This window comes from Myotis daubentonii, chromosome 17 (assembly GCF_963259705.1).
Source record: "Myotis daubentonii chromosome 17, mMyoDau2.1, whole genome shotgun sequence".
In the NCBI taxonomy this organism is placed as follows: domain Eukaryota; kingdom Metazoa; phylum Chordata; class Mammalia; order Chiroptera; family Vespertilionidae; genus Myotis; species Myotis daubentonii.
This window is the reverse complement of record NC_081856.1, coordinates 17,433,560-17,452,821: the sequence shown is the minus strand read 5'-3', so window position 1 is coordinate 17,452,821 and position 19,262 is coordinate 17,433,560. Positions and strand designations below refer to the sequence as shown.

Here is a 19,262-nt window from a genome sequence, read left to right as displayed (position 1 = left end):
TGAAAACAGGGAGCGAGACCTAAATCATCCAGACAAATTGCATATTTAACTCTTTACTCCATTTTAATTTGTCACGGTTGTGAATGTTGACCAACTTCAGACTTACAGCCAAGGGCCATAAAATGGTCTAGCTTGCCCGGGTGAAGGTATTCCTGCCTCCCACTTTTTAAAAGGAAAACTGTCAGGAAACACAACTGGGTCAGTCTATCTCTCACTTTCCCTGTGATTTAACAAGTGAGGAGAAATAACATGGAGAGGCCAGTAGTTTTAGGCAGACCTTGGATATCTGAAATTAATGTTGGGATGGTTATAAAATCTCAGGTAAAGCATATAATCTCTCTGCACCCCAACTTCTGTACCTTTTTAATGAGAAAATTAAACTAGATCAAGAGTTTTTACATCATTTTTAGTAGAAAACCCTTATTTCAAACAAAATTTAAAGTCACTCTATAAAACAGGCAGAAGGGAAACTTCCTTGTTTGAAGCCAATAAACGGAGCCCAAGCCCAAATGACCTGGCCTCCCCCCCCCAATTTGCCCCCTCACCCCAAGATTCCTGAAACACTTTCTTGAAAGCCCAGGGCTCCTCGGAACCAGTTTGAAAACCAGCAGGTGAGATATCATCCAAGGTTCCTTCCAGCTTTCAGCAGAATGGAGAAAATCGTAGGCTGGAGTGAGACAGATTTGGGCTCAGACCCTAGTTCTGTTACTTCCTAAGCTCTATGTCCAGTTTCCCCATCTGTCAAGTGAAGATATAAAAAGCTCTCTAGTAGGACAATTGCTAGGTTAAGAATGTACATAAAGCCTCTAGTTCTCGCCAGTGCCCGCAACCCAGTGGGGAGTAGCTGTCATAAAGGTTACGAACCTGACTTGAGCAGAACAAAGTGTGGGAAGACCCTATACTTGAACTACTAAATTACAATGAAACCCCTGTCATCCCTAAAGCCTAAACCTCAAGAACTTGAGGCTAAAACTCCTCTTTAGAACCTGAGTTGGTTTTTATTGTTCCAAATTAGTGGGGGGTGGGAAAATTCTCCTAATTCACTGAACATTCTGCATGCCTTGGAGAGCATGTACTGTGTAGACACACCCCAAGACTCTTAAATGACACCCTGGTCAATCCAACCACCACTGATGGAATTTAAAGCACATTGCTTTCACCAAATAATGATAGGGGAAATGTCAGTAAGAACCTTTTAATACTAAACCACAAGACACTCAGAACCTAACAGCTCACATTCGATATTTCACTCCATGTCATAAAACAATTCAGCAGAGAAGCTGTTGTTCATTTGGCGAGCTGCTGTGATAGCCTGCATTCTTTCTGCAGTGGAGGAGTTCCCCCAGAAAATGCATCCCATCCCAGAAGTCTGTGATTTCTGAAAACCATACCTTTGGGGAATTTTCCTGGCATTCTATTAAGCGAGCACCACTTTAGAGTCCTCTAATGTGCAGGATAGTAAATGCCAACATTCCTGCTCCCCTCACCACCTTACATCCTAAAGGGAACTGACTCAAAGTTTAGAAACCCTTTGCCACCAAAGTTTATATATTTATTTTTTAAAATCTTTATTGTTGAGAGTATTACAGATACTCTCTTTTTTCCCCCCCATCGCCCTCCTCCACCCAGTACCCGCCCCTACCCAAGCCTTCACCATCCTATTGTCTGTGTCCATAGGTAATACACATATGCATATAAGTTCTTTGGTTAATCTCTTCCCACCCCCCTCTTTCCCTCTGAGATTCATCAGTCTGTTCCATGTTTCCATGCCTCTGGTTTTATTTTATACGTCAGTTTATTTTGTTCATTAGATCTCTCATTTGTTTATTTTTATTTTTAGATTCAAATGTTGATAGATATGTATTTATTGCCATTTTATTGTTCATATTTTTATTTCTTCTTCTTCTCCTCCTCCTCCTCCTCCTCCTCCTTCTTCTTCTCTGCTTTCTCTTGCTGCTTTTAAGATTCTCTCTTTGTCTTTAACCTTTGGCATTTTAATTATGTTGTGCCTTGATGTGGGTCTCCTTGAGTTCCTCTTGTTTGGACTCTCTGTGCTTCCTAGACTTGTAAGTTTATTTCTTTCACCAGGTAGGGAAAGTTTTTTGTCATTATTTCTTCAAATAGGTTTTCAATAGCTTGCTCACTTCTTCTGGCATCCTCATAATGAGAATGATGGTATAGTTGAAGTAGTCCCAGAGGTTCCTTACACTATCTTCATATTTTTTATTTCTTTTTCTTTTTGTTCCTCTGATTGGGTGTTTTTTGCTTCCCATATTCCAAATCATTGATTTGATTCTTGACTTCCTGTACTCTACTGTTGAATCCCTGTAAATTATTATTTCAGGTAGTGTATGCTTAATTTCTGACTGGTTCTTTTTCATGTCTTTGAAATTCTCACTAAGATCCTTGAAAGTCTCACTAAGTCCCTTGAAGCTCTCATTAAGGTCCTTGAGAAATTCTGTTTTGAACTCTCTATCTAGTAGTTTTCTTGCTTCCATTTCATTTAGTTCTTTTTCTGGAGATTTCTTCTGTTCTTTCATTTGTGACATGTTTCTTTGTCTCTGCATTTTGGCTGCTTCTCTGTGTTTGTTTCTATATATTAGGTAGGGCTACTATGTCTCCTGGAATTAGTAGGATGGTCTTGTGTAGTAGGTGTCCTGAAGGGCCCCTCAGCCTCCTCAGTCACCTGAGCTGGGCACTCTAGATCAGCGGTTGCCAACCTTTCAGACCTCATGGACCACCAGTGGTCCGCGGACCACCAGTTGGCAACCGCTGCTCCAAAGGTTTCCTTAAACCAGTGATTGCCAACTTTTTGGACCTCATGGACCACCAGTGGTCCGCAGACCACCGGTTGGTGACCACTGCTCTAGATGCATCCCTGTGTGGACTGTGTGCACAGGATTGTTGTAGTTGAGCCTTGATTACTGTTGGTGTCATTGGGAGGAATTGACCTCCAGGCCAATTGGCTGTGAGGACCAGCTGCAACTACAGTGGAAGAGCTGCTATGCAGGAGATACCCCTATGGAGCAGGACTTGCTTCAGTGGGGCTTTGGTGCTTACTGAATGTGTCGCTTATGGATGTGAAAAGTTGTAATCTGCTCTGGTCTGAAGCTGTCCATGGAGTGAACTAGCTCTGGGGCCTCCCTGGAGGTGCACAGTCAGCCACTGCCTGGGGCCACTGGGCAGAAGCTACAGAGTGATTTGCAGATGACTGCTACTTGTTTGGGGCTTAGAAGTGCCCAGGTAAGGCCAAGCTGTCTTAGGCTTCTATTGATAGGTATGGGGAATGCTGATGCCAGCTGCTGCTTGTTTGAGAGATTTTAGCAAAGTCTGAAGCCTGAGCAAGGACAGGCCATTCGTATGGAAAAGCCACTGCATACAACTTGGGTGGGGCTGTAAATTGGATGGGGGCGGGGTCTCAGGGAATCAGCAGGGCACGGTGAACAATGTGAGCCAGGCTGATGTAAATTCCAATATGGCTGCCAGGCAGCTCTGCAACAGGTGGAGGTCTCAGCACAGGAACAGTGTCCCCTGCAAGCATCCCTATCTGGGAGGAAGCCACCTGCAAGTGCTTGCTCTGATGTTAGACAATCCAGTTCCTCCCTGTATGTCCCTGGATCCACCTGAACTGTTGCCCCAGTGCTGAAGCTCAGAGGGAGTGAGTCCTTGTAAGTTCATGTTCCCGCCCTTTAAGAGGAACTGCCTGGGTCTCCAGCAGCCTCTGTGTAACTCAGCCACAATCCCCACTGGTTTTTACAGCCCGAAGTTACAGGACTTCTCTTCCCAGCTTTGGAAACTTGGGCTGGGGTCTGGTGTGGGGATGGGACCCATCGCTCTTCACAGGAGGCCTCCACAGCCGAGATAGCCCTCCTGATTGGAAAAAAACCACACATGTGTGTTGATCCAGCCTGTTCCATGCCTCCGTCTCTCCTACCAGTCTCCACGTGCTTTCTTTTTTACTTCTCTAGTTGTAGGACTTCCATTCAGTCAGAGTTCAGGCAGTTCTGAATGATGGTTATTCTGTGTTTTAGTTGTAATTCTGATGTGGTTATGGGAGGCGGTGAGTACCTGGTTTACCTCTGCGGCCATCTTGGTTCTTCACCACCAAGTTTAGATGCCCCTTGCCACGTTTTATAAAGCTTTGTTTTTTTTAATTTATGAGAATTTGTAAACACACACAAAAGTGAAGGATATCACAAACCCTCATAAGGCTATAGCACAGTGTCAACATCAATACTTCACTATCACGTGGTGGCTTTCACCTGAGTCCAAGGAGGTGACATAGAGCCCCTTTCACACCTGATGGCCCAGGTAAGATCAGGTTGACTGTCAGTTAAACTCAGCCTACACACGTTAAGCAACAGCTTTAGGCAGACCCCTGGGCTAGCCACCCTGGAGAATCACTCAGGTTCCCAAACCTCTGAAGCCAGACAACAGGTGAGGAACTGCAACAGAAAAGCAGAGTCAGCAGGGGGAAAGGGGAGGTATTTGGGAAGGCTTCTGTGGGAAAGATGGGATTGGAACTGAACTTCGAAGGAAGCAGGAGCGAAGAAGGCATTCCTGGCGGAGGAGGGGGACATGAGGAAGGGTGGGAAGTCAACTGCTAGGCCATTCTGGAGACTGCCTCCTATTTGAATGTACTGGGGTAGGTGAGGTGGCAGGAAATCCGTGTGGAGGCCAGTGGAAGCTTTGAATGCCAGGAGGAGGAGGTTCCTTGCTGTTGGGGGGCAGTGCCCAGAACAGGGCAGGATAATAATAATCTAAAGAAAACAGGAGGTCCACGGTTGGGGCGGGAAGGTAGCAGAGGTGACCCAAGGTCTGGGGTAGAGAACCCTTCTCCTGGGTTGTTGCTGCCACCAAGGAAAGAGCAGAGACGGCTGGAGGATTAAAATAGCGGGTTGGCCCTACAAACCGTCATTAAGAAAACAGGAGACCAGGAATCCAGAGAAGCAGCAGAAGCACCTGGTCTGACTCTAAGAAACATCAGTGTTTACTAAGCACTTGGTGTCTGGAAAGCCTGCCTTTCCAAATACCACGTCTTCCTCATCTACTCCATCCTGCCACAGACAGCTACTGTGTGGGGTGCAGGGGCAGGGGCTGGACCATGTGCCTGGAAACCCAGCTCTATTCCCTCCTCCCCTCCCCCAGCAGCCCTCCCGCCTGTCCCCCCTGCTGCCTGCGGCCAGCTGCAGCTCCCTGTTTGTTTGCGGAGGTTTGCATACTCAGATTGAGTTGCCTTTTTTCCAGTCAGTTCAGCAGTGTCCCGAAATTCACCCCCAGTGTAACTTCTGCCTCGGCTCCTCCTCTTCTTGGAACTGCCTTTTGTTTGGCAGCCTTGGTTCTATGGGGGTGTGTGATGATAATAATCCTCGGGCTTATATAACTCCCTTCATCTTGCAAGCACTTGGCAGACAGTCCCGTATGAAGTTTGGAGCCAGTGTCGGGCCTGGTGGCTATAAGGGCAGATAGGAAACCCCAGCCTGAGGCTCGGGGGCCAGGGGGCCAGGGGGCCAGGAGGGAGGGCGGCGGGGGTCAGAGGCCAGGCCTTCCTGGCTCCTGTTGCTGGGAGGTCAGGGGAGATAAGAACAATGACCCTGGCCTTCAGGAGGAAGGCGTCCCGCTGCCACCTTCTCTCTGCTGCTCTGCAGGCTGCCAGCGCCCAGAGCGTGTCCTCTGGAGAAGATTCTGAAGGCAGCCCTTGTAAGTATGATGCGAAGCAGACTTTCCTTGCTGTCTAGTGCATTTCATGTTATTTATTCACTGCAGTCCTTTCCCTCATCCATATTCTTAGGTGATGGAAAGTGTGTTTTGGGCCAAAGTTCTCCACCCAGTGAGGTCCCTCCTAAAAATCATAGGAGGAGTATGAGGTTCCTGTGATAATGCACTTAACCAAATAGCCCAGGCGAGGTGCTGGAATTGGCCTCTTTCTCCGAGTCCTGGGGGTGTCTGACTGTTGTACACACGTCTCAGCCTGGAGAGGAGCCTTGACTGTTCACCTGGCTGGTTAGAGGCAACGACAAACAGTGCAACAACTTTGATCTTCAGTTTCCCTGCTTTCGTGCTCACAATTTCAGACAAACACAACTGGTGGAAATTTCTTTTCACACTATGAAATAGATGCCACTTTTCCTTGTAGGCTTGACACTTGCACCGGCTTGTGTAAACTCTATAAGACGCTGTAACGCTAGTGGACTTGTGAATTGTTAAGTTTTTCACTGCGTAGCCAAAGGGTCTGGATACTAAAAGAACGTGGATTGGCAAAACCCATAGTTTTGAACTATGTCTCTGCAAAGAATGCTGAATTAACAGTAATTTTCTCAGGGATGATGCTCATTGCTTTGAGAAACTGTCTTTCAACAAAAGGGGGACTTAAAAACTCTTGAATAATACTGAGAAAGGTACAATTTCTACACACTTAGAAAGTATGATTTGACCGAAACAGTTTGGCTCAGTGGATAGAGCATCGGCCTGCGGACTGAAGGGTCCCAGGTTCGATTCCGGTCAAGGGCATGTACCTTGGTTGCGGGCGCATCCCTGGTGGGGGGCGTGCAGGAGGCAGCTGGTGGATCTTTCTCTGTCATCAATGTTTCTAACTCTCTATCCTTCTCCCTTCCTCTCTGTGTAAAACCAATAAAACATATTTTAAAAAAAAAGAAAGAAAGTATGATTTGCTAATTGAACAAGCCAAGAAAGTAAAGTTCTGTTTTGGGTAGTTGTACAATTTGCCTTTATAAAACCACGATTATAACTTGGTGCACTATAAGATACAGAAAATTACTATCTTTATTTCAGGTAAGGAATATAATTTGGTAATAATGTAGAAACGCAAGACTTCTCACTTTTAGTAACACAAGTGCTATGATTAATGCACTGAGCTTTTTCTCTTTAGATAAACAGATGTGCAAACTACATATAATGTGTATATGTGTGTGTGTGTGTGTGTGTATATGTGTGTGTGTGTGTATATATATATATATATATATATATATATATATATATATATATATATAATTATCTTGAGCTCTTCCATTTGCTGAATTTGTCTAAGCTCAGTATTTTACCTAATAGTATAATATCCAAAATGGACCAAGTGGGAAGATTTCCTGTCAAGTTTCAGAATGCAGTAGTTATTTTTTTCATTATTTACCCAATAAACATGGGAAACCTAATAATATTATGTCTGTGTTTAAGAGTCTGTTTATATGACATTTCCACTTAGAATTCTCTGGGGCTTCCAAGAAATTCTAAGGCATAATTAAAGTTGAAAGTGAGCCTGGGTTCTAGTTGTTTTTACCCCTAAATTTAAAAGTGATCTGTCAACACTAAATTCTATACTCTAGCTAATTTAATTACCAAGATCAGCCACATAATCTCAACGTTAGCCTTACAGGCATATTTGGTCATAGTAGAAAGAACACAAACTCGGATGGGATCCGATCTGAGGCTTGTTTTTGCCATCATCTGGTTATATAACCAGCATCAAGATTTTTAAGATTTTCAGCCTCAAGTTTCACATCTGTTAAATAAGATGAAGACTGTTGACCCCAACGAGAAGATTGTTGAAAGGAATAAAAGAAAGTAATATGTACAAAAATCCAGCACAGTGTCTGAAAATAGCAGCACTTCAGTCAACTTTAGGGCTTTATCACTAACTCTATTTTTTCATCTTCGATTCAATTCCTTCATTTATTGAGCATCTACTATGTACTACATGCTGTGCCGAGCACTGGTAATTTGAAGGTGAATAAGATTAATATCCTGCCCTGGAAGAAGAGACAGGGAATTTTCTTAACAGTGTAATACCTGCAAAAATAGAGAATTTAAGATTGAGTGACAGAGATGAGGCCAGAGTGATGATCTCTCCTGGTGAAAGTCAGGAACTTCCACAAAGATGATGTTGCTTGTGTGCCTTTTAAAGGATCAGCAGGCTGGAGGGCGGGGGGGGGGGGGGGGGGACGCGGGGGCGGGGGTGACGGGGGGGGGCAGGGGGGGTCAAAGGACATTCCAGAGGGGAGGAGCTTTGAGGAGCAGAAGGGGTGAGAAAGCGTGGGAACAGGACCTGGTTTCAGTTGGTGCTCCAGTATTGAACCTAGTGGAGGCTGGAGATTTCATCAGGGACCCAATCGAGGGTGTTCTAGGTGCTTAATGCTAAGATGTTTGGACCAATTACTCCTAGTAAAACTCAAACTCATTCATGGGCCAGCTCATGATTCACAAAAAGTTTGTTTTGTAGATTTACATCTATATCCAAAGCTTAGGCTGAAATGTAAATCAACTATGTCACTACGACATTATTTGGTTCAGTAGACTATGTTGTTTATTTGATGGTTTGCTTATCGCAAACCCATCTCAGTGATGCAAGCATTATAACACAAGCTCCTTAACTCACCCAGGTTGGGCACTTTCAGGATCGCTAATCAGTGGGAAGACAAGGAAGGACTTTGCATGGGCTGAGCAGGTGCAGAGTAGATATTATCCAAGTTTTAGGGAAGATTTTATATAGATCATGTATGATCTAGTATGAAGTGTGGGTTTGGCAAATGTGTGAAGGTGACAATACTATAAGGTAGGAGACCAGTTAAAAGAGGATGATAGGGTACAAGTGAGAAATGCTGAGATCCTCAGCAGGATAGGTTGACAATAAGCCAGAGATATTTAGAAGGCAGAACATTCTCAACTTGGAAATGAAGGAAAAGGAAACATCTGTGATACTAGTTTGGGGTTGGGCAACTGGGCACTATAATGGAATACCATAAAACAAAAGGAATCACAAGTTTATAGAAGAAAATTGAGTTATTTGAGTTATTGTTGGGTTGAGGTGTCACAAGACACCGAGCAACACCGAGTAAAAACTAAAAATAGGTGTGTTTTTTTTTTTAAGTATAAAATTGAAAATGTCTTGGAAATTTTAAAGAGAAAAGCTGGGCTCTCCCCATTATGCTCAATGTCCCCAATAAATGTCAATATCCAGACTCACTGGCCTCTGAGCTTTCATCTTGTATCCCTGCTGTTGACTAGATGATTTTCCCATTAACTTTTCAACAGGAAGGCCATGTCTGGGGTAGTCTTGACAGTAACTATGTCTACTCTCAAAAAAAGTAATTGTTACTTCCACTGAGCCTTCAGAAATGAGCAGAGAGTAGGAAAAAAATCTGTGGGCCAGTAGAATATTTATTCATAAAGAGCACATATTCGTAGAGGATGCATACTCATCAAGAAGCAGTCCTTTCCTTAGCCGGTCTTTCTCACTTCCCTTGAATTGGGGGACCCAGTCAGAGACTACAGTAAAGGAGGTAATTTCTAAGCCAAAGCATTGCTTAGCCTACAACCATTTCCTCCTTCTTCAGTGTGAGTAGGAAGTTTTCCCCATATGCTTGAACGGTGCAAAATAGGGAGTGAAGGGTGGGTAACATTTGCAAATTTTTTGAAAGATGACAAATAGAACTTTAACATTTAGAATGAATAGAAAACAATCTCATTAGCAGACAGGAAGCTGTGACTTTTTAAGTCTTTGAGGTCTGATTACTTGATAACCTTAGTTTTCTGATAACCTTACACCCATCTCCGCTCAGCGCTTAATCTTCTATGGCAAAGCTTCTATCAGGTTTCCTGGATTCCAGAGTTCTTACCCCACCTAAACACTTCAAAGCAAATGCCATTTATTACAAAAGGGACTTAGCCCCAGACTTCATGGCTAGTCTTGAAAAGATACATATATATATATATATATATATATATATATATATATATATATATATATATATATATATATATATATTCCTTTCTTATGGGTAAACTGTATCAACACATTTACAAATAGATTTAAGAACCTATGTCTACCTGGAAATATAGAGAGTTTCATCACTCATCAGAAAGATAGTGTTTGGATAAAAAGGGAGCGGGGGAAAGATAGTATTTGGTTACAATCTGAATTCTATCTGGTTTCTGATGGCTTACTTTAAAATTTCCCAAACTCCAGAAGTTATCTTTGGCTCTGAAAAAGGTTTCTATTGTTGGTAAAATGCTTCCTCCATGAAACAACAAAAAATGAAGAGTCCCAAAAAGGAACTTTTACTAGCTCAGTTATACAAAATTATCACCAAATACATACTTTAGAAGAAGATGAGCTTGCATCATGGGCAAGGTTATTGTTTAAAGAAGGAGCAAGAGAGACTTGGGGAATTGCCATTCGCACAGCTGAGAGTAGGAGGAATGTACTGAGCTTCCATATATGGTGCTGGCCATTCCACATTTCAAGTCTTAACTTCTCAAGCCAGTGCCGCAACTCCACAAGCTTTTGGGGTTTGCTGACAGGATGATTCCCTCCAGGCTGGTGCTGCCTGAGCCACTGCTCCCTACACAGTGAAGAGTGGAGAGGGTGCAGCCGTGCTGTCCCCAGACACCTGAGTTCAGAGTATTTTTGCATTTGGCTTTATTTCTGAGCTCTGTGGAAAGCTGGAAGCTCCCCGACTCTCTTTTGGGTTTGGCTTCCTGTCCACATGTTTTCTGGTCTCATGTCATTGTGCATGAAGTAATCGTCCCACATGCGTGCATCGTCACAATGGCAAGGTTCGTGTGGTTCAGGGCAAGTTTTCTAACGAGGACATTTTGGACCTTCCACCAACTCCTTAGGGAAGGCCGGTTGGAACCGGTTATTTATTACTTAAGGACAAGGGAGCAAGAACAGCGCGCACTTCTGCAGCAAGACTAACGCCATTTGTAGGAGACAAATAAAGGACGGCTGCCTAAGAAAAATAAACTTTTACTTTACACATCTGTCTAAATGTATATGTGTGTACAGCATAGAAAAATGCCTCCAGTTTACAGTTTAAAAATATCAGTTACTGGTCCAGCAGTTCCCTCTGAATGGCGCTAGTGTTTTACACTGAGGACTGTTATTTTAGTGACTTTTTTTTTTTTGCAGCAAAATCTGATGAGTTTACGAAGTTTGAGAGCCAGGAAATGCAGCTCAGTTTCTGAACAACTGAGAAAGCCAAGAGAGCGAAGTTCAGTCATCCACTTGCTTTATGGCATGGGCTCGTAAGTGCTAAGTGCAATAACACTAATACAGAGAGAGAAGCCAAACCAAACTTTTAAAGTGCAGCTCTTAAACCATCAAGCTTAACTTCCCGCCATAGTATCAGCAGGTGAAATTCTGGCGCACACCCACACTTGGTTATGGATGATGATGTCAAATCCATGGGCATACGTGCCAAAGTTTTATAGAATTTTAGAACAGGAAAGGAACTGGAGGTCTTCCAATCTTATATTTTATTTTACCAACAGAGAAACTGAGACTCAAGAGCTCTCTCCCTCTCTTTCTCTGAACACACACATTTCTGAGTCACGCACTGAGTCACTGCCTACAGAAAATATAGGTCTGGCTTAAGAAAAAGAAAGGGCAAGTGACCCAGAGCTAGGCCAGTGGTCCCCTGATCCATTCAGGTTTGTGTGGCCCAGCTTCAGAGCTGGGGGCCTACAAGTTATCCTTGCTTCAAGAACCATTCAGGGTCCCAGATTAGCTTTTTTTGGCCAAAACTTGAGTAAACTCCAAAGCAAATTAAGGATCACTGTGTGACTAGGTCCTGACTTTCCAGCAATGCTCAGTTCATGGACGTTACCGGGGCCGCATTATAATGAGCATATGACATGTAGACAGAGCCTGGGATACAACCCTCGCACTGAGGACCCCTAAGACCTGCCCAGAGAGACAGGTCTTCACTCACCGTGGAGACAGTGGAGACTCCATGGCTAAGTGCTACATTGTGTGGCACAGATTTCAGCTTGTTTCTACTGGCCTCGGGTGCTCAGTGTCACTTCCAATGTACATTCACTTCGGGAGGTCACGGGGTGCCACGCAGAACTGTAAATACCAACATTTCTATGTCGCCCTGGAACATACTTAAAAAGTGGACATCTGCGTGATGCTTATAATAATTTGTAATGTTCTCAGAGACATGGACATGGAGAATATAAACAAACTAAAACTCATCCACTCCCAAGAGAGAAGAAGCTCAGGGGAGTGATCAAAGGGCCGCCTGGGTTGGGCGTGCCAGATGACAGAGGGTGGCGTAAGCGGGTGGAGGAGTCAGCTTCTGTTGGGAATGGAAAGAGATGTGATAAGAGTGATGTGGGAAAGAAAGTCCTGCAGCAACAAGCCAGTGCCAGGGAGGCCCTGCTGCAACAATCCGCCCGTAAGAGGGAAGCTTCTGGAATAGAGGGAAGGACCTGGAACCGCCCACGTGTATCCTGAATCCCCAGGGCCAGTTCAGAACAAGAGGAGATTCCAGGTCTCTGTACTGAGGGAAGCAATCTCCACCCATTACCTCATTACCTCTGAGATTCCCCTCGCTGTACACCGGGGGAGTGAAGAGGTAAAAAAATAAAAAATAAATGCTCTGAATGAAATGCTTTAATATTTACATGGGCAGGAGAAATATTTTTTAAATGTAAAGGAGATTTTGAGTTGTTAATATTTGTCATTTTCCTGTTCTTATATCTTATATTTCTGTATAAGATATGTATCTTATATTTCCTCTTCTATCTCATATATCATATTCACATTTATATATGATGTGTACATGTTAAAATGGGCTATTTGTGGCAGCAAGATTGCTTCATCAAATACTTAATGCATTAAAATAGGTGTTTCCTCTTATTCAAACTATCTAAGTTGGCTTTAGTCACTTACATTTTTTCAAATGCCATAAATGCAGAATAGAAACAAATTTAACCACCTGCAGATGTTTACATTGCTGTTCATCAAATAATAGCTTGCGGCAACATTAGAAGATTTTATTATCAGCACATTTTCCTTTAAAATAGATCTCATCACCTAAAATGAGACCTCACTCAACTTTTAAACCTGGAACACTTTGTAAACTTTTAAAAAGAAACCCTTTTTTAACTGTTTTTATGAAATCCAGTCAAAAGAATAATCTGAAATGAATCTAATGGCTAGTCTTTCCCTTGAAGAGAGAGTCCAATGGAAACTTCTACAAAAGGACTAAATTACCCACAATTCTTCAAGGTATCTGGCAAGTGATTATAAAAAGAATCAGGTTGGATGAAATTTGGAGAATATTATTCCTACCAATGTCCGCCCTTGAAGTTGTGAAAGGGCAACATCTGAAAGATAAGAGAAATCATCGATAAAATGCACTGACAGCACTTTTGCGTTTCTCCATTGTAGGTGCCAACGGCCACCAACCATCCTCTGAAGAAGGGGAATTTGGCAAGTGATATTCAGGTTTTCCAAGACTGAGTCATTACAGAAAACCTTCAAAGGTACTCATGTCAAATATTTATCTCTTGAGTAATTGACCCAAGGCGCTGATTAAACCTGAGCACTCCACGTCCCTTGACAAGGGTAACAGTTCACAGATGGGCAATTTCTAAGACACTGAAGAGTCTTGCACCTTCCTGTGGTATCATCCTTCTTGGGTGAGAGCTAAAAAGGGCCTTCCATGTGGCAGAGCGATTTCATGAACTTAGTCTTCAGGAATGACAAAAGAACCATCTGAAAAATGGGTATCTAAAGAATCACATAACTCTATTAACATGTCATGAGCTGTTCAGGACGCTTAGGGGAATTCGAGGGACAGTGAATGGCAGACCAGCTACTCCCAATCATTGACATTCTCAGGAGTAAAAACTGTACAGTGGTCACCTGTCTTGTTCACAGCTTGCCTTCACGGTTTCTTGCCTTGGCCATGTCGATATTAGTGCCAAGACTGTTGTGGGGCCAGGGAGTGTTATAGAGACCCACCTCAGCAATACAAACCTGCTTGCAGAAACATTCTTAGGGATGTTGAGTCACATGAGTCTTTTCTCAAATGTTAACTTCGAAAGTAGTTCCCTCCCACCCCCCAACCAAAACTAACCCAATGGGCACTGTTGAGTTTCTCTTGATTTCCAACTGCACCTCTTCAAAATCTTTGCCCTTGGCTTGATTTTATTCAAGCCTTGTATTGGCTCAGGTTGGCTTGAAAAAGTCCCCTAATTACTGAAAAGTTCATGAACCTCACACAACACAACAAAACAAAACCTTTAACAAGTCTGGCCTGAATTTCAGGTTTGTCTTTTAAGAATTTAGCCAACCTCTCTTTCTAATACTTAGGGAATTAAACATTGTGTCTTCAAACTACAAATGGCAAGTGATGACAGGAAATGGCTGGAAGTGTATGGGAGATTGCGGTTAGTTCCTTGACATAAAATCATGATCATTGGCAGTTTTTCCATAACTCGCTGAGCTTTGTCTGCAGGTGGTCTGGGGGATCACCAGTAATGTATTGGACGCTGGTTATCCACAAGCCCAAAAAACAGGAAGAGGAAATAAGCTGAAGTTTAGGTCTCCTTACTTCAGAACTTTAAACAGGAGAGGAAACAATTCCAAAACAGAAACTAAAACAAGATACTTGCTTAGAAATAAGGTCAGTGAACAGAGCTGTGATTTCTTAAGAGTTCTTCATCTCCTAGTGTCAGTTTTCTAAACCTTTTCTTTGTGAACCTCTAGTCTAGCCCAACACATCACTTTTTCTGTAGGAAAGAAAGGAATTGCCCTTCAAAATCGTGCCATTCAAAATGAACTACACAAGAGTCTGGAACACCCTTCATAGTGGAGCTCCCCTATGTCTTCTCAGGAGGTCACTGAAGACCTGATTTCTCAATGCCATCCACCTTAGTTTCTTCTGTGTGTGGAGAGGCCACTTTTCTGGGATGCCCCGTTGTTCATTACCAGGCCAGTCATCTTTCATTTCACACTTTTCTCCCTTCAATGGGTAATTTCACCACTTTAAGCATTATGTGCTTTTCCTTCCTCAGCATGTCCTTATTTTGAGAAAACAGAAATGTGTTGACTCTAATACTGGATCAAGTTGGAATCTCTTGTTCAAATTTAACACACTTGACACCCTTTTTCTTAAAAATCTGTGTGCCTCCTACGAGAACAGACTCCAGTCTGCGTTTTCTGGCTTTGGACTGGAAAATTCAAAGTCGGACCAGGTGCCAGCATCAGAGGTCTCTGCCCCTCCTCATCTCTCCTTTGAGAAGGATTGGATAGGTAGCCGAGTCCCTTCCCACCATCACATCTGTATTCATAGACCTACAATCCTCCCAGTGGGTCAATTCTGTAGAAAGAAATCAGCCTTTCTCTGTGCACACCGACAGTCAGGCTTGTCGAATAACGTCCACTTTAATGGGCCTTCGGGTTTCAAAACGCTGCCCTGTGCATTTTTGATTGCCTGTCTGCTCGTGTCATCTGGGTATGAAGTTCTTTCATTTAACGTTTTTCCAGCTTTCCAAACTGCTTACCTGCAGTTCATTGAACTTGGCCTCATCTCCAAAATACATAACGCAAAAAACAGAACCAGGAGATGTTACAAGCAAATCTCAGAAGCTGCCCAAGGGCCTCCTGACTGTTCGACTTCCAGAAGACACTGTCTTGTTCCAAGCAGAAATAGGTTGTGTTCACAGAGAATAAGGCACCAAAAGGACAATTAAATTTCACAGCTTGTGGGGAGATTTTGAGGGTTCTTGTCAAAAATGTTCACACCTGTGGAGCAGACTGCTATTTTTGTGGAGCCTCGTTAGTTGTTGGCTTGAGATACACCTGCCAAAATCTGAATGGCCTCTATTGTACCTTCTGGACTCAAACGTGGCCCTGTCAGACAAGGTTAGGTGTACACAGATGTATAACCTAGAACAGCGACTATGTTGTTTGTAAGGAAATTAAGACGTTTCCTAGCCCTGTTGATGCCGATTTGGGATGGAAAATTTTATCCTAAGCCCGCCTTAGCTGTGCCTGCCTGGTACTTTTTCTTTTTTTTTATGTTACTTTAATTATTTAAGTTATACTCAATACATTCAATTTAAGTGATTTTTTAAAAATAGTTCTCACAGTCTAATAGTAAACTAAATGTCATCAAGGAATTGATTTCAAATGTGGACCCTAAAATCCACTAAAATTATATTCTTGGTATCCAGTGAGCGTTCAAATCTTGGTCCAGAATATTAGGAGCTGAATTGGGGTGCGCTAAGAAGCAGTGTCTTAACTTTGTGATCACTTCTCAATAACATTTCTCATTAAAGAGGGCAATTTATTACCCAGAGTCCTAATGTTAGTTAAGATAACGTATTTGCTGTAAAAACAATACAGTATCCACCTAATACGTAATTTTTTAAGAGTTCAGAAAACCACACACACTTTACTCAAGCCCATAATTCTTTCCTATATGATTATATGTTATGTGGAATCATAGAAAATTGCTGCTATCAGACTATTTTTGACCTACAAAAGCAGCAGTTTCATATGGCACCACCAAATGAAAACAATTTTATTCTGTTTGTGTTCGTTTGCCTTTATATCAAACCTGTCATTTATGCATTGTCTGCATAATTCATGGTTGAAATTCGTGTGTCATGTTCACGAAAGATATGGGACATAATAGTTGCTTTGGCTTTTTTCCTGTAAAAGAACAGAAAACTCCACACTTAATACCTTCCTTCACACAGCCATTCTCATTGATTGCTTCTTAATGCCAGTTTTTAAACTAGTGAAAACCAGTGTCTTCTCCTGCATCATCCTTTCTTCCCTCTGCACCTAAATACTTTCACATGTGAGTCTGCATACAAACCTAAGTGACGAAGCCAGCATTGGTGTGCACAGGCATCCAACTCTGCGCTCATGTACAGACACAGTTAAATGGGTCTGTTTAGACAATACATCCGCCAAGTCAGCCAGTTTGTGCTTGAAGAAAATACCAAACTCCAATGAGATGAGCAGCATTGTCCTCACCAGGCTGCACGCCTTTAGTGGGATCCTCTCCAGTCTCCTCTGACTGAGGCCTGTCCCAGCAGATGGCCCTCTCAGTATGCTCGGGCTGCTGGTAGAATAGCGCTTTGTCTAATAGGACGAGGGAGCAAACTCCAGGGATGTGGACCGACCAGAGGAAAACCCTTTGCTCTTGCCAATAAGGACACATTCAGGCAGGAAGTGAAGACGAAAATAGCCATTCCCCTGGGGATGAGGGCTGGGGAGTGGGAGGGAGGGAGCCAGCAGTTTAATTCTGCTGAGGGGGGGGGCCAGGGGGATAGTCACAAGTGGAGATCAAGAAAAAAGAATGGGATGATGTCATTCTTTATACTGGGACAGTCACTGAAATGAAATCAGGTCACACACAATGGTCTTATTCTGGGCCCTGAACCATAAGTGTTACAAGAGATTACTTCATGGTAATGCTCTTTAGGATGGGTCTATGGACCCTGCTCACATGAAAGGGCCTCAAGGCACCTTTAAGAGCCCTATGAAGGGCAGCCTCATTCCATCCAGGGCTGAGCAGGCCCACACTAGGTCCACAACATTTGTTTAAGGTCACTAAGCCACAGTTGAGGATAAATAAAGTGTCTGGATTCCTATAACACAGTGAATTTCATGAAGCGGAACTCAACTGCACAACATGGTATCAGGTCAGATATTTTAAATTGGTGCTTTTTTTTTTTTTTTTTTTGCAGGGTCATTTTGAATGACAATCTGAAGTTAAGGCAGAATGTATTTCTCAATACAAAGTTGGCACTTCCTGGGGAAAAACATACTGCCTTGTACCTTGTTAGGGCACTTTTAGGGCTGATTAATTCTGCTGACAGAGGAAGCATTTGATCTGTGTTGATCAGAGTTCTTAGAGCCACTGGAAGCAGATATATTGAATTTTAGGTTCCTTCTCTCAATGGTGTCCTAACTTAACCTCATTCATCTACTTAGGTTTCACACGAGGGCATCATCATTACAAATGAAGATTTTCTAAGATGTTATCCCTGGACTAGTTAGGTCACAAGGTCAAATCCTGTTATTAAGATTCTGTTGTTTTTGCATTAATAGTGCTTAAAACAAGTAAGTCATTGATGGAGGCTTTTTTAAAGGATATTTTGGCTGTGTGAGCCTTTATAATAGTAGAACTGGAACAGTGTAGGCTTTTTACACTGGCATCTGCAGTGTAGAGAATTTGCAAAACTTAATGTGCAATTTTGGGAAACCACTGTTTTTCAGGTGCATTTAGGGACCTGGCCTGGCCCTTCTCTCTCTTGCAGACGATACAAAAATGTAAAAATAAGAGTGGAATATAGTGGGACTTCATATTTGTTCTACGATTTCCTCTCAAATTATTAGGGGATTTTGTATGGTAATCTAGGGTGAAGAGGAAGGAAGGGGTAGATTGTGGTCATCAAAATGGAAAGAGACATATCTTGCAGGAGCCTTTTGGGGGGAAGATTCTAACATGAACTTCAGTGATTTCTGCCTCTCTTTTAAATTAAAGGTAATTAGGCTATAAGGGCATTTAAAGTAGAAAATCTATTTAAAAATAAAAAAGGTAACCAAAATATTTTCAAACAAATGGTCAACCCCATCAAAAGTTCCCAGGATTTTAAGACTGTTTAATTTTCTCTTTATATTCTAGTAGGCTTTAAAGAAATGTAAGTCCATTGTCCACAGCCGGTGGAGAGTAGCTTCTAAAATGCAGGTGTTACTTTAAGCAAATCCATTATATACAAAGCCAGTAAGTCAGGCATGACTTCCTACAATGGGATTCACCATAAAATTAATTTTAAAATTATTCACTTTTAACATTTTACTCTCCTCCAAAAAAGATGTGATATATTTTCTGCATAAAAATGTACTTATTTATTACGTTAAGCAGGTCTGCCCAGCAGATTCAATCCGTCCTACTTAATCCTAGGAGTGGGTCGAACCCAACATGGTGGTGCTCAGTAAGGCCCCGTGGCCCTGGGAGAAGGGCTGAAGGGCTATAGGGTTTGGGGCATCGCTCCTGGTGGTCACCATGCCGTAATGAAACCAGTCCAAAGAACAATGCACTGCGCGTTGACTCCAATTTTAGACATTTTATTTACTATGTAACTTTGCACAAAATTAAGATGTACTTGTTCCACTGCCCTCAGTGGGCTGTAGTGAATGCCAGGTAAAGACAGCAAGAGCCCATTTGGAGGGAGCAGATGTGTGGAGCCACTCAAACACGACCTATCACTCTTGTTGTAATATTACGAGCCTAAGGTATTCACGGTAATCATTAGTTCCCATCACACTGTGCTATTCCCAGCACCTCATTTCTCCCTCATTATTTTTTTAGTTTTATGTCTCTGCCAGTAAACTAATCCCAATGCGTATTTTTGGTGGTTGGCAAAAATTCAAAAATGTTTTGCAAAGAAGGGAGGCTATGGAATCACTTAGATGATAGCTATGTGTTCAGTGC

The 19,262-nt window shown here is 42.6% G+C and overlaps 1 protein-coding gene across 10 annotated transcripts in view; it reads left to right on the top strand.

Annotated features, from left to right (window-relative positions):
• The window catches only part of SULF1 (sulfatase 1), a 173,837-nt gene that overhangs the window by 21,438 nt on the left and 133,137 nt on the right, over positions 1 to 19,262 (top strand). For 8 of the 10 annotated variants that reach the window (XM_059672934.1, XM_059672935.1, XM_059672936.1 and 5 more), the window contains one exon: positions 13,193 to 13,287. The gene's annotated coding sequence lies outside the window, so the exon portion shown is untranslated. Of the gene's footprint in view, positions 1 to 5,445; positions 5,701 to 13,192; positions 13,288 to 19,262 lie in introns of those variants that run through there. The other 2 variants (XM_059672941.1, XM_059672942.1) reach the window with 1 other exon arrangement.